This window comes from Topomyia yanbarensis, chromosome 3 (assembly GCF_030247195.1).
Source record: "Topomyia yanbarensis strain Yona2022 chromosome 3, ASM3024719v1, whole genome shotgun sequence".
Classification (NCBI taxonomy): domain Eukaryota; kingdom Metazoa; phylum Arthropoda; class Insecta; order Diptera; family Culicidae; genus Topomyia; species Topomyia yanbarensis.
In genome coordinates, this window is record NC_080672.1 from 46,514,908 (window position 1) to 46,533,873 (window position 18,966).

An 18,966-nucleotide genomic window follows, 5' to 3' on the forward strand; every position below is an offset into this window, starting at 1 on the left:
CCGCGATTTGTAAGCGGACCTCTGGCACAGATGTGAATTTTGCGAGGAATCGTGTGCATTGAATTGATTTGTGAAGCTCAATTTTTTAAATTTAATAATAAATATGTATCTGGAACGGTGCTTCATGAAATTCATCAATATTATTGATTTAATTGGATCATTAAACCATGCTATGTTTTGGTACTTCTTTTCCGATGGAGCTGACGTTTAAAAACGTAGTGGTTTTATGTTAACCTTTTCGTCATATATAAAAATTATTTCAAGAACACCTTTACAAAAATTTTCATGAAAATCAATCAGTAATACTCTACCAATGCACCGAATACATTGATTAAATTCGACACTATCACTCTCTACCAACTACTTTAATTTATTATTATATTAGTTAGAAATTAGCACCCTTTTCAATTTTTATTAAAAACATCCTGATACAAGTAGGGGAACCCGGGGCTATTCGGACCTACTTAAGCAATTCGCCCTTTTAGGTGGATAGATGCGAAAAAAAATACTGGTCAAGAGTCCTAATTGTTAGTTTGAAACCTCAGATACATTTTGGTACCATAAAAAGTTCATTTTCACCACTCAATGGCAGCGCTAGGCGACGATTTGCACATTTTTTCAGCCTTTTACAATGTGGGGGTAATTCGGATCTCCATAAGGGGCAATTCAGACCGTCATTTTTCTTTAATTTTTTTACGATGAAATTATGTTTACCTATGAAGTAGTTACAAGAGCCTTAAGAAGCAAAAAAATAAATTGCTTTACAAAAACTTAATCTGGTATGTCACAGCTGTCGATTGGCGGCCCATGTATTTTCTTTGCCGTGGCGTGTGCAATGGTGTGCGCAGTCGCAAGCTGCTGAACGGTGGTTGACGGAATACGGGGTCCGAATAGCCCCGTACGCTCATATCGCACAAAAATGGTGAGCGTCTCGAAAATATCTCTGATTTCACCCAAACAAAAATCATTCCATAAAATAGGAGCCTCAAGCTTTCCAAAACACTAACCTTTTATTTTTTTTTTTTTACTTTTATTTGTTGCTTTAATCACGGGTTTTCCATTATAATGATTTTTGTTTTGAGAATGTCAAAACAACGAAACTCGTTGTATCTTTTTTCTACAAAGAACAAAGAATCAACTTCAGCTCTCAAAATTAATGTTTCAGAATAGCGGTTCCACGAATATGTACGATAGTTAGAAAGTCTTGCTATTTTCTGAGAAATCGAGGGGGTCCGAATTACCCCCATTGTCTTAATAGCCCCGGGTTCCCCTATTATTAAACATTTTTCAAAGATGCCTAAATTCTAGTTTTTTATTTCACCCAGGGCCAAATGCCACCGGTTACAATGTAATATGCCCCACAACAAGAGGATGGTATGCCCCACAGCAATCGGTGAGTATGCCCCACAACAATGGGTGGGGTGTTTTAGCCGGTGATGAGCTGTTGTGAATGCATGAATAATTCTACACGTACACATAGTCTTAAGCCAAGCTAAAAACTAAGATAGTAACTGTAATATTATAACTTTTGTGTATATTGTTGTTTTACTACATATTAAAAATACAAAACTAACTTAATCCGTTGATTTCGTGAAACGATTCTGTTGTAAGTCATTTTTACTTTTTAGATAATTCAGGAATCCTGGGAATTGAAAAGAGGCATTTTGCCCCAGTGGGGTGTTCAACCCTACTATTTTTGCACAACGTTTGAGACCGACATGAGCGGACGACCTCAGAAATTCGAGATATTCGATGAGGAGTAAGAGAATAGATCTATCTGCTATCCTACTGTACTTTATAAAGACTGGCTTTAAGACCAACATTATACAGCACAAGAGAATAGGCCCTCTGTCGCACCGCATGGGCGTTGGAATGGTCGCCCATGATTCAATATTACTGGATATATAAACTTCACGGAGTCAAGAACCCCGTACCACAACGACACTCGGAAGGTCCCTCCTTACTACCAACATGGTCAGGATACCGGGACCGAACTCAATCAGTCGTGGGCCGGTACTAGGGCACTCGACCCCTTGGTACCGGTAATACCTTTAAAATACCGGTACTCGAAGATTTTTTCTCTAAATAGTGAGAGACGCTCTAAAATGCCCTCCCCTAGGTTGATGGGTTTGACGGTATTGCAAACATCATCAACCAAGTTTCGAACATCAGTTTTAAAGAACCTTTGTCTGATAATTGTCCTAAGATGGTTATTGCATTGCTCCTCGACAGTGGTGCATCGAAGCGACCGAGAGGTCTTATAGGCCTTTTTTATGTTTTGTGTTTTTTCATACTCTGTACCTGTCCATACTACTTTTGCTGCGGACTGTGTTTGCAACCATTGTTCCACAGCTCAATGGTGGTGTTGGTGGACACGGCTCGCAGTGGAGGTAATTATGTGTCGATTAATCGGTCGACTTCGTCAACGTGCACAGGCTAATAAATTAAAGAAATGTAAAAGTAATAGTCTATTGCTATTAGTGTAGTAATAATTGTAGTTTTTAGTATTAGTATACAATTTCTACGTCCTAGTCGTATGTTCATTAGAGTGAGGCACGGTTATATAAAAAAAATTGCTCCGAGTAACTTTCTGGGTCCCATTTAGCTCCCAGAACAACTCTGCAAATTTTAAGCTCGATCAGTGAAACTATATTTTAACGCCGATTAATGCCCTGATAAATGATGAAAATTTAAATTTTCATGGCCTCACTGATGCTGACAGTCGAGTTATATGTAAAATTTTTAACTTTCTCTTATTATATACAAAAGAAGCCTCGACTTATCCTTCAAAACTCTTGTGAAGAGGCCAAACAGTTCAGGTAATTGATTTAGACACATTAAGAGAAGATCAAAACAAAATTGCATATAATTAGACAACCAACAGCAGTGGTGCAAGAAAAAAATGAATATTTTATCAATCGTCAGAGCATCAATCGGTTTCTGCTTCAAAACTTTTCTCAAGCGTCAGATCGTGGTTTCGTGGTCTTTGAGACATTGTTTCTTTGTTAAATTTCCTATAAAAGTCACATTACGATTTATTTTTAAGAGATAATCGAAGACTCCTGGAGGAATTATTTTGTGAAAGTTAATTTTCCCATGCAAAATTATGTAAACTTTAAACAGTGGGCGCAAAAATATAGTTTCAGGGATCGAGCTAAGAATTTGCATAGTTGTTCTAGGACCCAAATGATACGTAAAAATATGCTCGGAGCAGGAATCTAATTTTTGTGCCACCCTAATGTCTATCTGTGTAAGTGTTTGTCTGAGTATTTGTAACGGCTTGGTCAAGGAATGGATGCAGAACTGGCGTATATGATAGAATAAATAGCCACAAAAGATAACCTGAATAGTGGTCGCAGTGGCAAAGTTTCCGTTAACAAAAAAAAAATAGTGGGTAATCATACCTAGGATTCGTGTCCACTTTTTCCTGTGTTGAACTCGTGCATTTGATTCCATTCATTCGGGAAGATCGGATTGGATAACTTAAGTTACGATTAAATTATCGTCCAGTCCCGTTTAGCATAGCATGATAAAATTCTAACAGTATGCATTTGTCGCTAATGGTAAGTAAACATCATTTGCTGGCATTTAGACGAGTTAAAATAGTTTAAGCGCGTGTGTTTTTTTCTTCTACTTCATTAGTCTGTTTTGTTGTACTTCTATGAGTTGACTTTTCCACTACTCACGTATAACAAATAATATTGATCAATTTATTCACTTCTAATTAATCCGTTTGCATCGTTTTTGCCTTTCTCATATAGTTTCTCTATTCGGTTTGTTATTTTACGCTTTTCACTCACTCGCTAACACTCACTTACACAATCAATTGCACATTCATATACATTCACAATCTCTCCCATTGGAAACGAAAAACGATCCAACCATCGTGGCCTTCGCGATAACATAAACCTGGTCACAAACATGCAATTGCAAACATCCACGCAAACTTGCAGCCGCCACCATTAAACACCCCGGTAATTAAGTGAACCTTTTAGCACCTATAAAGTTACAAACGCGGTCTCATGCATTAATCCACCACTCGCGTAATCATGAATCGGTCACGTCCAGAAATCTCTACTCTCGCTCTTAGTATTAAGCCTCGTGCTAACTACAGTTGGATCAATAAAAAAATTACGGTCACATTCACTGAACAACACGTTCCATGGAGACATGACCGGATACACCAGTGATATAGGTAATCTCACTTTTCTAGCAATCAGCACGTTAACATACAAACGCTTAAGATCTTCCCGATCATCCACGCACACCAAAGCCCGCGATCTCGCAAACATGAAAACACCTCGATGATAAAATTAATGTTTTAGCACCAATACTTATAAAAGCGGGAACCTACAAACGCCTATGTTCGCGCGACAATCACGTCCGAAAATCTCTGCCTTCGGTCTTAGCAGCCTAGGTCCATGTTCAGTGGAACCAAAAAGAATGACACCCATATTAACTAGACTACACGTTCCTTGGCGACATGACCGGAAACTCTAGTGATATGGGATCTTCCACCATCTGAACCACACACTAAAAATTAAGTATCAGATTCACGGTCCGTGCGCGATCATTTAAGAATACACGTGAATATGCGAATGGTTGTAAAATCGAATTTATGCACACAAAGTTACATACCGCCGACAAGCACGGTAAGATACAAGCGCTCGAGCCCTTCGCGGTTATCCACGCACGCCTGCGTCCGCGATCTCATAAACAGGATAACGGCCCGATTACTAATTGAACGTTTTACCACTTATAAATTTACAAACTCGGTCCCAAAAGTGAACCTACAAGCGCCCGTGTTCGAGTGATTATGAGTCGGTTACGTCCAGAAGTTCCTACTCTCGGCCCTAGTAGCCTGGAGCTATGCTTTCAGCTGGACCAATAAAAAGACGCTCATATCCACTAGACAACATGTTATATGGTGACATGACAGGAAACTCGTGATATGGAAGAACTCACTCTCTTCTAATGTCTGAAACGTGCACCGAGCGATCATCCAAAACCACACGTGAATATGCGAATGGACACACGGTTATAGAATAGAATTTTTACACGCAAAGTTACGTACACGCTAGCACACGCGACATACAAATGCCCACGCGATCCAACACGTTAACGTACAACACTCGCGCTTTTCGCAATGATACACGCGGTCGTGAAGTCCCTGCGTCTGCACATATCTGAAACGTACAATGAATATCAATTCAGAATCCCGCCCGGCCGCTGTGCCTTAAACAGTGATTTAGAGGCATTCCCCGTCTCGTCTGCAATTGTAGTGAGTGATTCTGATGATAAGCCCTTCCGAAACCCTAATTTTAAAGCTCCAGTAGGACAATTCTCGAGAAAAAAGTGAGAGACGCTCCAAAATGTCGAAAACCTACTCTGTTCAACATACGATGTTGAATGTCAGAGTTTAGTGTTTTTTTTCAAATTCGGTATCTATTATTTTTTATTTTTAAGGCTTAGGTCATATTTAGGAACTTCAGCGGTGCGAAGTTTGGTACTGGTATTACTTGTATCACAACCCTAATTCCATTTCTATCGGGTGTAAATATGCATGAATCCCGGATTAACGGGTGTTAAAAAAATGAGAATTTTTTCAATCATGTAGTTAAAAAACAAATTTTCAACGTATTCAGTATTTTTTAATAAAAACATAATGTTTTTTCTCCAAAAAAAAAAACGTCAATGAATATTGCAGAAAGGGCCCTGGTCAACCGTACGACGCAACTTAGTCGTGATGCTCTCACAAGAGCGCAGGACGGCACCGACGTCCATCTCCCGGTACAATTCCGGATCGTGGTGGTCAACTTCGTATCCTTGGTCTGCCAATTATTTTTGTACACTAGGGTACTGAGGGAGCCAAAAAAATCCTCAATGGGACGGCACTGGGGCAAGTTGGCCGCGCTTCTTTCTTTAGGCACGTGCGGTATCTTTTTCTACTCAAGATACTCCGGAGCGTCTTCCACGATGACCATGCGTTTCGTAAAACCGTACAACACGCTCGCGGAATGCTTACTGTTTCGACGCCATCTTCGATTGAGCTGACAGTACCCAAGCAAAAAGAAACGTGCCAACCATTTCTAGGGAGTCCAGAGACTTTTGGAGAGAAAAAAATTTACGCTCTTTACTTTTATTACAGAAAGGTATTGAATTCATTCACATTATTATTGAACATCCTAAAGCGTTCTAATCGGTGAAAAATTCCCAGTATTACATACCCTGATAAAAAACCCGAGTACTTACCTTTATAGAGGGATTAAGCGTTTAAATTGCAGAACTTTTTATTACTAATTATGTCCACTAACATAAGAATAAATTGGATCAATTAATTAATAAGTTGATTTTAGGGATTTGGGATTTCATTAAGTCTACAAGCTCAATAGGAAAGTTGTAGTTGATGCGTACTATGAAACTATTAGATTATATTTCGAAACCATAGAACATACAAAAACATGTGCCTGTTGCACAACTCAAACAGACAGCCAACTTTCTCCCATTCACACCTCGGATGAAGTCACTGGGGCAAATATATAATAGCTAACAACACCACTCAATAAAAGGGGTGATAAAAATGTCTATAACGGGCTGGTGTCCTTTACAAGACCGACTCGTGTGAATGTGTACGGCCCCATGGTTACCTTGCCATGATGGGATGTCATAAAGGATAATTTAGATTGCTGATAAGGCGAGTGTTCGGAGCACCGCTCAAGTCACAAAGGGTTACTGTTCGATGGTTCATTCATTTCTTCACTCGACTGCATTGGGGGAGGGTAGGAAAGAGAGTGGGCCGATTTTACTGTCTTGCCTTGGTTTTGGTTTTGTTGGGCTAAGGAAACCATTAAAATGATGGATTACCCATCAACAAATTTACGGCCAGGTCTCTTTTTTGGGAAAATATCCGGAAAGTGCTCTTTTTCTGCAACAGCTTATACCTGACGATCTCGGTAGTTATCTCGGCGACGGCTATCAGTGAACGCAACTCGTAGACAATTTTACGCTTCCAAAACATAAAGATAAGCCAAATCTGCGGCAAGCAGCCGATCAGTAACATCGTCAGGCAAAATGAGTACCGTTAGCGTTCAATCTTCCTCCTCCCGAATAGGTAATAGTCGATTCCGAGAAACACATTAAATCTTCACATTTTTCGGAAGCTGTGTAACGAAGAGGTTCCTCCTTGTCGAAACGCTTTCAAAACAGACACGACGCGTAATTGGAATCCCGCCTTGTGCGTCGGATACCGAATGGCAACAAACGACAGAGAACTCGAAACCTATACGATAGGTAATGGCTCACAAAGGTGAGGAATTATATCTGCGGGGTCATGTCTTGTTCGGTGGTGGTTGGTTTTCGAGCCGTTCGATAATTTGGTGATCGGGACCAAAGATAATGGAAATGCAGATCTTTGAATAAATCAAATTTATTTTGAAGAAATGTATGTAAATTTTGATTACTACAAGTTTATGAGAACTACTGGGTTCATATGATAGATAACTGATGGAATGTATGTTGTTTAGCATATGCAGAAAAAAGAAGCAAAATTACAGAATTGATAAAAGAAGCACGTTTGAAAACACTTTTCAGGAGCACGCGCGCGTCATTAAATAAACTCTATCGAAATCATCTTGAGATACTGCAACGTCATATGACCCCCACCACCGACCGGTCCCAATTTAGTCACACTCGAAGTCGGCCTAATTACTAGCCCATTTTAATCGAATTAATCCTTCGCGGTAATCAAAAGAAGCGGATTACAAAGGCTCAATTCATTGCTACCGCATGCTGCGCCGACGGTTGCCCGGCATATAGCGCACTCGCAACCGCAACGAAAAAAAAAATGTGTATATCCAAGTGAATCGCAGATTTGATTAATGTCTTCATCCCACTAAAGCCGATGAGATGTGAGCTGACCGCAAATGTGTCCGCCGTACACAAAAAACCTGCGATAATTGTTCGCTATTCTTAATCACTCTATCACTGAACGACCAGCCGGTCCGGTTGCGGGACCGGAGAAAGTCTCTATCGCTAGGAACTCCCGAATCGCCGTGGCGAACTTTTGTCCGTAGAGAATTCCGGAGAATCCCTAATCGAAATCCTAATAACAATCGATAGTTACCGTGCGTCAAAAGGTTTGCTGGTGGATAGCTATCGTGGCACGGATTTTCGCCGTTGGACCTAAATAAACACCCCTTCGGCGAGATACGAGCAGGAGGCTACCGCCATATGTGAGGTGGTCTGTCTCCCCGGAGGACATTTAGCAGAGCTTTCCAGTAGAGAGAATAGAGAAACCAACCGTGAAGAATGTGCCTTGCTATACATGGCGCAGAACCAACTAAATAATTAACAATATGTTTCACTTTTTAAAGTTTTTTGCCCCTGCCCTGCCCTACCAAAGAGAGCTCGTATATTTGGTTGAAGGGGACCGAAAAGTGTAGGTCGGAACACACACGGAACCAAAAAAAACACAATATGTGCTACTGCGGATACTGATGGCTACAGAGAGCAGCCGGACCACTTACTACATATGCAACAGGAGTTGATGGGTTTCGAATTTGGCCTCAGGCGATCTCGAATTCAAACCGACAAACGCGGTGCGAGGCGAAAACTGTCGTCTTCGGCGCACAGATTGATGCAGGACTTCAACCGTCCCAGACCTAGTGACGCTGTTGTTGGAGGTATTTTTTTGCTGTGCCTTGCTTGGAAAAAAAAATCGTTGGTTGATCCTTCGTGTTTCGCTTTTCGAGAGGGCGGACGGGTACACGCCGCCAATTGAAACAGGATGGAAAGGATTTAAATCATAATTCGATTAGGGAAATAATTTACTTGTGCGTATGGGCACATATTTCGTGCTTGTTTATTCATCAATTTTGGGTCTATTTCCGGTGTATTCTATATTGAAGGATGGTAGATTACTTTTTCGAAATGGTCTCAGATTATTTTCTTTAAGAAGGCAGGAGTAACCAAATATTCCGTGGGTAAGTAAATTTCCAAAGTTTTTTTTTATGGAAATGCATATCTAGAACCTAACCTTGAACCTAACCCTCACCGAATCGTCTTAACATCACTCGTGCATCATTGAACTTAGGAGCCCCTATTATTGAAAAACTGTTTAAAAGTGATATACAGTTACATTCGATGAAAATGGTTATGTATCACTTTACAGAAATTATTTATTTCAGCAGACCAGGTCTTAAGCCAATATTTCATAAATAAGAGATATTGTTATGGCAATTGTGAGTAAAATATATTTAGGTTAGAAATATTTTTGTGTGCATAATCCTCAGCAGTATGCAGACAGAATTAACACGCGGTGGCATGGTTTACATAGATACAGGACGTTGTTTGAGGATGAACATTGGTTTGGCCAAAAATGAAAAACGAAGAAGTTGAAAGAAATATTTCAAGTAGTACTCATTTCACACGTTAAATGGCTTGTTGTCAAATTTGATCGCTAATTGAGTGCATTTAGCAAGGTTTCGTTTGACTACTTTGATAATCTATGAAAATTAAGTGCCAATAAGTATATTGGTTATAAATTAGCACTGGCAATGTATACAAACTCTATTTCACTCTTAACAATGTAATCAAACCCTATTTATGCTCAACAGGAAAAATGTAGCATAATTGACATCTCTATATACTTATATGGATATGATATAACGCATACAAGTCTCATCACAGAGAACAGACATATAAGTTAGAACAGTTTCCCTAAAAACCTATGCAGAAATGATACGTTGAAATTCATCATCGGATACGGGTTTGCATACGAAAATCAGCATTTTATCCAAGTTTGCATGCAAGGCCCGTTTTGCGATTGCTGGTCGATCGTAGCGCCAGCCAATGGCAAGTCGGTGTTTGCTGCTGTCATATCAAAGCGACAGTTTTTTTTTATTTTTATTACACAAATTGAAATCTTTAGTTGTACACTGCTGACCAAAAAATAGGTGTGTGATAGATTATTTTGTATTTCTCTCAATATACACATACCAAGTTAAAAGAATCTTAATCACACCTACCGCACACACGAGCCTTGGTATCTGTCAAGTTACTAGTGGGTTGTTGGCGATGATTATATTTGCAATCTTTGTCAAGATGCAAAACAAGACTGCCGCAGGCTTTTTGTGTGGTCAATATAATTGGTGTGTGAAATATATTAACGGGTTATTATGTTACATAACTCCATTAAACGTTTTATTTGGTAAAGTTTGTATTCAGCGTGCTAATAAAGTTAAATGTTAAATAAGTCAAAAATTTGTTATATAATGGGTCGAGCAGCTCACTGTACTCAAGTGGAACGAGTTTTGCTTGTTCAAGAAGATAAGACGTACAAATAAATCACGAATACAATTCGGCGTTCCGAAAGCTTCGTTACAAATGCCTTGAAACCTTTGAAAAAAGGAGACACGCAAAAAACCCAAGAAAACATCTACAGCAGCTGACCATCGTATTACAACATTAGCGAAATCAGATCCATTCGCGTCCTTCAGGAATAATTCAGCACAAATTGGAAATGTGGTAAGTCCGAGAATAGTTCGCCGTAGGCCGTAAAATTCCAATCTTCCAGAAGGAATTGCTGAGAAGGTTTCACTATTGCCAAGTAAAAGCCTTCGAAGAAATATACAATTTGCTTTTAAATACCGTTAATGGGCCTGGTTCAGAATGAATAAAAAAATGGGGACATATCCTTCGGAGAGACGAATCGAAGATAAACTTGTTTTCCTCCGATGCACAACGAAACGTAGGACGTCCAAGGTTTGATTTGAAGTTTGAGTTTGATCTGCGACACACGCAAAATATGATAAAGCACGGATGTGAGAACAATGAGGTTTGGAGCTGCTTTTCGTGGCATGGCGCAGATCCTATTTTCCGCAACACCACTATAATGGCAAGATTCGAATGCAAGGCTAAAGGATGGACATCCTAAAGAATGTCATGTAGTCCTATACCAAAGATAACGTGCCTTTATATGGCAGTTTCAGCAAGACATTGATCGAAAACAAACATCGAAGTATGTAAAGGAATGATTTCGGGATAATAAAGTGACTATAATTTCGGACCCTGCCCATCTCCTGTCATCAATCCCATAGAAAATCTACGGAATGTACTTAAAAAGAAGCTATCCGGTCGAAATTTCACAAATAAGGATCGGTTTTGGGAAGCAGCTTAAAAGGAGAGTTGCGCTATACCAACTGAAACTTACTAGCGTTTGAATGGCTCAATGCCAAGACGAATGGATAAAATTTGGTCGAATAAGGGAGGTTACACAGGCTACTAGTTGTTAAAAATATTAAAGTCTTAAAATCATTGGATTTGAAAAATTTTAATGCAATGGATTACAATACACCTATTTTATTGACAAGGTACTTTTTTGGATTTCAAGGAGAAGAGAGAGAGTTACCATAAAGTAAAACATTTAATTTACAAATAAAAGTGTTCTTTTTCATATTTACGACTGTGTCTAACTATAAAAGATTTGAATATAACAATATTTTTAGAGAAAACTCATAATTTCATGTATTTTTATCTCACACCTATTTTATTGACCAGCAGTGTATGTCAGTTCCCAGTAGCCTCATGGCACTTTAATCCACGAAAGCATTAAATATTTAATTAATGCTATTATAGAGCAAATAAAAAGCCAATAGATTGCTGATGATTTGTTTGTAATGTAATCTTTAGAATAATACTCCGCACATTTCATCGCATTCAAACGTATCCAATACAGCCCAAGCAGCAAAATGGCAGCTATATACAAAATGGCACCACCATCCCGAGGCTAAGTATTGTAGCGCTAGTAAGACGACATGTCGAATCTTCAAGTTGCAATCCTGGAAAATGCAAATGGACAAAAAGGGAATAACAATTGAGCGACCGAAAGTAAAAGTCGGAAGGACAGAACATGCTTCGTAAAACCCGTTTCAAATATATGAGAATATAAAAACCGAATATGAACTTCAAGCATAAAAATCGGACTGGGACATTCCTTTGTAAGAATCGGGTAAAAAAACCATCAGTAAAAAAACCGGAAAGAAAAACATCCGACTCTTACACAGTAGTTTTTTTGGCCGACTTTTAATCTTGAACATCAAGATATACGGATGCTCCTACGAGCGATTTATTTATTTTTAAACGATTTTTATGCTGGAGGTTCATCCTTGCCGAGTTTTACGGGTGAGAACTTTTTAAGCAATTCTTATGCTGAAGGATTTCTGTCCGATTTTTATGCTTGAAGTTTATTTCCGATTTTTATATTCTAATATATTTGAAACGGGTTTTGCGAAGCATGTTCTATCCTTGCAACTTTTATTTTCGGTCGCTCAATTGAAATTATCATAAAACATAAAAAAACTTTTTGTGCATTTTACAGAGATACCCGTAACTAGTGAGAACTAGTGAAATTGAAAAATTTGTTTTGGATAAGCAGATTAGCAAGATGCACTATGTAGTATTCTCCCCTAAAGAAAAAAATGGGTGAACACCATTTTATCTCCACTGAGGAGGTAATTGGAGATAAAATTTGGTAATGGCTTTCTGAGCCAAACCAAATGTTTCGATTTCACTAGTTCCCATCAGCTCTAATTAAATTCATTTTATTGCAAAACATCACGCTTGACCAGGGGTTTGCTAAGGAACACAAGTAGTGCTTCCGTTTTTTTGGAGCTAGCGTCAATCTGGCGCTAGCCTAGTTCTGCCACTAAGTTAATGTTGGATTCTGATGAGACGAAGTCGAAAAGCAAATTTCATAATTATTTTAGTTACAGGTTTTGTGTCCATTACACGCGAATGTGGTTTTACACAATTTTCTCCTTGGTGGAGAACAATTGGTTTTAACCCAAATTTCAGCGTTGAAAATGCTTTACTCGACTATGTGTGGCGAGCTCGACTACTGCCACTAGAAGACTAAAGATTAGCTGTTAGATTTTACGTCCTGCCACCTCTAGTTTTCCGATCTGTACATCTGTGAACATTAGTCATGCACCCAGGACAGATCGCTACGTGTTAATTATGTGATCAGCCGCTATACCACAGAAAACCTCGAGTAAAGGCTGCTAAGAAAATCCTATCTATTACGACCCGAATAGGTACACAGTGAAAATAAAAAAAAAAGAGTCGTCTTATCTAAACTACAAACGGTTGCTCAACTAACGACAACGGATCGGGGAGTAACAATACTTTACTAACTTAACAACAGTTGCGCTCAAAACCACAACACCAACTGCCATGACCTACAGCAAAGCAACAACGATAGCGCGTAGTGCCTTCGAACCAAAAACTAGCATGATCAATAAATAAAAAAACAAATGAGAATTGGTCAGTGAATAGCAAAAAAGCACTACAGATAACGACATGGACATTAGCGATCGCGCGAGCGAAGGCATGACCGAATGACCCTCAAGCCGCATCGGACAATGCATCTAATGTTGCAACGCCAAGGAAGAGGATCTCAGCACGCAGAAGTAAACTGCATCATTGATACATAAAAGATCCATCTCCATTGTACTACTATTAGTTGTCCGTGCTTAATAACCTAATCAACAATAACATCTATTCTCTATGCTTGGAATTTCACAAATATAACAATAAACCGTTCACGTAACAAGCTAGATGAAATATTATAATACTTTCATTTCGGCCTACGAATATTTGGTGCATAATTCCAAATAATACCAGGGGACTATACGTCTAGTCGAAAAAATTGTTTCATTGCGTTAGCCACACCCATATTCAATGTGTTGCTTACAAGGCATCTGCATTCCGATTTTTGTAGTACATTTGGTTTACTTACATTTCGATCCTACCAGAAGTGCTAAGACAAATCGAGTTACAGACTCCTTGTTGGCGACGAATCGAATATGGGTGTGGCTTATATTTTATATATTTTCAGTGCGTCAAGAATTAACATGTTGGCTTAGAGTATTCAGGTTCCTCATCGAAAAAAGTATGGCATCTATTCATTTTTTTAAATGTTTTGTGGTATGAATGTGGGTAGACCAACCTATTGCCTTCTACTTGATCCTGTAGAACAAAACATAATGCGATAGTACACAGAGAATTCTTTACACTTATCAACGACAAGCAAATGCGCATCAGTTCTGTGCAAAGACGACACATTACGGATTACTCTACTCAGACTCTACTGAGGAAAGCTTAACTATGAAAATACATCCCAATCGGCCTAGCTGAACCACTTGGTCGGTTATTCGAATTGTCGCAATCTACACCGATCTGTCTCTCGCCTTTAACAAAACGACATCGTCATTGCCAAACTAGTCAAAATGAATGAATTCAATGAATCACTTCTTTCTATGGTTCCAGTCGTGTCTAGATATTAAGTGTCAATACAGGAAACGAATACTCCGAAATGTTTGCAGTTTACAGACAACCTGCAAAGAAGCCCTCTTAGACTATTCATATTCCTACTTTACTTCAACTATGAACTACAGACTGAGGACAGAGGACCATATGTTATCATACACGGATGACCTCAAACTCTTCAATTCTATTAGGACTTTTTAGGACGTACATTTCTTGCAGCAACAATTATTTAGCATTTGATTTGCAGCAATAATTATTTAGCATTTGATGATGATCGAATACATTTCTATCTCGCTAACTGTTCTACAATAACATTCTATAGGAAAATGGAAACAAATTATTACAATTTGAAGCTATATTCCAAGCATACTTTCAGGCAGCATGTCTTGCATATTATTGATCGAGCACCGGGTAAACCTGGTTTATCTTCCATACTGCGAAATCTTTCACCGATATATACTGCTTGAATAGTTTGGACTGTTCCTAGTTCGGTTTTCTCTGAAGTATTGCTAGGCGGTCTGGAATTTGCTCTACATGAAGGGCTACGATTGCATTGTAGCTATCCAACGCAAATTTATACGGTGCGCTCTGAGACAGCTTCCGTGTTGCGATCCTTTCCGACTTCCCATCTACGAGAGCCATTGTCAATTAATTTAGCTCAGAACTCCATAGAGATACTGCAAGAGACCTAATTATGGCCGATCTGTTGTTAGCACGCATCGATGCACCAGCCTTAATCGAACGGGTTAACGTCCAAACTAGAACAAGGGCATTGCGCAGTAACTCTCACCGGAGAGCGCCGCTTCGGTGGTGTAATCAATAAGCAAAGGCTGCCATCACGGGATTACAGCGCTTCTTCAATCGTGTGTAGCATCTGTTTGGCTTTAATTTGGCCCGAGATGTGATAACGATGGCAAAATTTGCGGCAGCTGTTTTTGCTTATCTTGACAACTGCTAAAGCTGCGTCAAGTACCTCAAAATTTAACAGCCAGTGCCATCAGTGAAGAAGTTCACGATCGTGACCCGTAAAGGCACAAAGCAAGAAAGGACATCCAATCGTAAACATGAAGGCAGCAACTACGATGGTGACACGAATTTATGCACAAGAGAGGTGGAAATGAACGACCCCCAAGACGCAGTTGATGAGGAAAAGCCTCGCCAGCAGATCTCCACGTGCAAAATCGTTTTATTGTTTTTATCTTCATGTAAATATATAAATCAAACGGAGGGAGGAGCTAATGCATTGATGCTAATTATATATATATATATATATATATATATATATATATATATATATATATATATATATATATATATATATATATATATATATATATATATATATATATATATATATATATATATATATATATATATATATATATATATATATATATATATATATATATATATATATATATATATATATATTAAAAAATGATAATGGATAAAATAAGATATTATGAATAGTATTCTATTTAGTTGTTTTTAATAACAAGTTTTTAAATTGTACTCAATTTGAATTTCTGTACTAGGTTAGTGCTCTTAGTATAAATCCCACGCGTGTTTGACAAAAAAACATCAACTTGCTGCGAACAAAACGGGAAGAAATTTTTTGTTTTAGGGCCATTTTAATGTAGTAGTCAATAAAAATTGACACTTAAATTTTATTCCAGGAATACCGGGATATTTTCAACAATCGTACAAAAAACGATAAAAATAAGAAAAGAAAAAAACGAGTAAAAGGAAAATGTCAAAATTTCGGTTTAATTATGACCCAAGAACTAAATACACTCGTGAAGAAACCTAAAAAGTAGCAATAGGATTAACGTTTTGTTGTTACCTTCAATTGGATGCCGATACCTGCTACACCACATATGTATTAGTCAATTAATCATCAATAGTTGCTTCCAATTTTCGAGCCTAGGTTAAGCTCACACGTTGAACTTAATATTACAATCAGATACAGAATTTTAGTTGCTTTCTAGGTTTACAAATTAATATCAATGTAAGTTTAAAAACGACACGACGATATAGGAAACAGATATTAATGGGCAATCATAGGCGGCGACTAAAATGTTGCGACTGGTTGACTGTATAAGTCAATTAGTTGGAATTACCGTTTCGATTTCATGTCTTCACTATGTAACATCTCAGATCTCATTTTTTTGTTCGTTGTAGAATAGAGATAATATTAGAAATCAAGGAGAACAGAAAGCAAGAAAAATCAATTGAAATCGACTCAAGAGCACTTCTTCTATTATTTCTATACACTCAACACCAGTGGTCTCAAAATTGCGGTCTCATTTCGGTTCGAAGAAAACGACATTTTCGAAAGCACCATACGTGTTCGCAATCCACACGACTTTGATGTGTTAGGTGGAACAACTTTAATTGAAATTAAATATCTACATTAGACGTGTCTTCTTCGAAAGAGACCAAAATCGAACCAATTATTAAACGTTCACATCATCATATGTAAGTACCTGCCATGCGTTGGTCCAGCAATCGTTTTCTTTTCACATCTCAATAACGCCTTTTCGGGGTTTGAATCAGAACCATGAAAATGATTCAACTTAATTTTTCGCCGCCAGGTGCCGTTGCGCTTCTCAGACACACGCATGGCGCACATCGTCGACAGCCAGCGGCCGGCAGTGAAGCAACGCTAATTATTAATTTCACACCGATCGCCGCCGGTTGGAGTTTCGTATTTTATTCCGCTCTCTCTCCCCCCTCGCTTGTCACACTCCACATACGTCGTGCGTTCTCCTTCCGCTATCGAGATGGGAACTTCGTAGAAATGACTATGCTGTTAAATATTAGGCCAACCATCAGGTGACGTTTATTGTAGAATTAATTATCACGATCGGAAGCATAAACAAGCAATCGAACGTTCGTGTGGATCGGGGGGAGGAACCGAAATTGGGTGGGCCATATCGCATTTCTCAGGGTTTCCACTAGAGCTCGGTTGGGTTTTGTACTGGGAATTGTTGAGCTATACGTAGTTCTTCCCTGCACGCGCTCATATCGGCCACATAGAAAGGCTTGAATCGGGAAATTTATGTTTCGGTTCCGCTATTTTGATACAAAATGGACAGAAATTAAAGGAAAACAGCGGTGGACCACATGGGTTGCTGGGTTCCGCTGGTGCGGAATTAGTGGTGACCGCATGAGAATTGCAGTCCGAGGGCCGTAATTTAGCGCATTTTAGTTGGACTGCCCGCCACGGATGGATACATAAATTGGGGCAATTTATTGGTTAGCCACACATACAGATACAGGTAGAAGATGATATAATTTGAACGGAAACGGCGGGTATTCGACGACTTTCGAATTTATTGAGTTTACTTCAGCAACTTTAATCATTTTTTTTCGCAAAACTGTGCCAAAACTCAGAGCTGACCCCAGGAGCCCAAAGCCATTGTCCCCGAAGACCGAGCGCTGCTCGGCACCATCCATTCTGCATAGATCAAAACTCGCGCAGAGATTAAAATAAGCAAAAAATGAATAACCATCTGGAGCGATAATTCGGTCAATCAAGTCAAAAGCCAAAGAAAATCAACAGAATCTTTCATTTCATTTCGATTATAAATCATGTTGTTACATTTTAATCATTAATCTTCCTTTATAACGTTTTTTTCTACCTCTCTCTCTTTCCTATCCTCTACATCTTTCTCCGGCACCTCCTGAGCTTTTCTGCCTGATGACCGATGACCACTATGGCATGGCTTTCGGCGGTTGTACGGGGCCCGCAATAATAGGGCGGTCACTGTATCGGGTGTACAAGTGGTTTTTTTTCACAGCTCGGAATGGCGTCTTTCGAAAATTGGTCGCCGAATTTTTGCACGAACGCACACTCGCACAACGTGTGTTCAGCAATGTGTGGATTTTCGATACGAAGCCACCGGGGGTAAATTAGAAATGTAATTAATTTTATCTACCCAGCATCACCGTTCACCTCCTCGCCGAATGGTACGGAAGGTACGTTGCAAGAGACAGAAGTTTAAATAATCATCATCATCATCGGGACATGATTTGTCGATGGGGGCCAGCAGAAAGCTCCGTTTGAAAGCTTTCTCCCTCGGTAGTTCGGTGCTCTAGTCGTACTAGAAAACTCGATAACTGATTGCTATCTGTCAACAGGGTAGTAAAAATTGTTGATTTTTTTCTATCACAGGTTCTAAAACTTTTACCCAAACCACATTCACGGAACGACGGATGAAGAAATTGGCAACAATAAAACAACCTGATCGATCTTATTTATTGGCGTCATAAAACAGGTTGTATCACTCGGTGACAACATGTGCAATAATAGGCATGTCTCGATAGGGCACAATTCCAGGGAAACATGCTTAGGGGACGGAACAGGAAAGCCCGAAAAATAACTTTGCTCGCACACATCACTAATGTAGGTGCGGTCACTTGTTTTTGCGGAGGTTTTTAACCCCCGCGATTCGAAGATATTAGACGGAACTACTGCGTGTGTCTATGGTCAAATCTTTTCCCCATAACCATCGGTCGTGGCAGTCCAGTGACAATTGCGGTGGTGACGTTTGATGATGTTTATTTTAGCACTTGATTGGAGAGTTTACCTTGCTGTAAAAGGTCGCATGGTGGTAAGAGTTTTGCTTGAACAATGAG

General features: G+C 39.1%; 1 protein-coding gene across 7 annotated transcripts in view; it reads right to left on the bottom strand.

Annotated features, from left to right (window-relative positions):
- The window catches only part of LOC131693780 (transcription factor AP-2-epsilon), a 402,059-nt gene that overhangs the window by 39,079 nt on the left and 344,014 nt on the right, over positions 1 to 18,966 (bottom strand). The window lies entirely within an intron of this gene.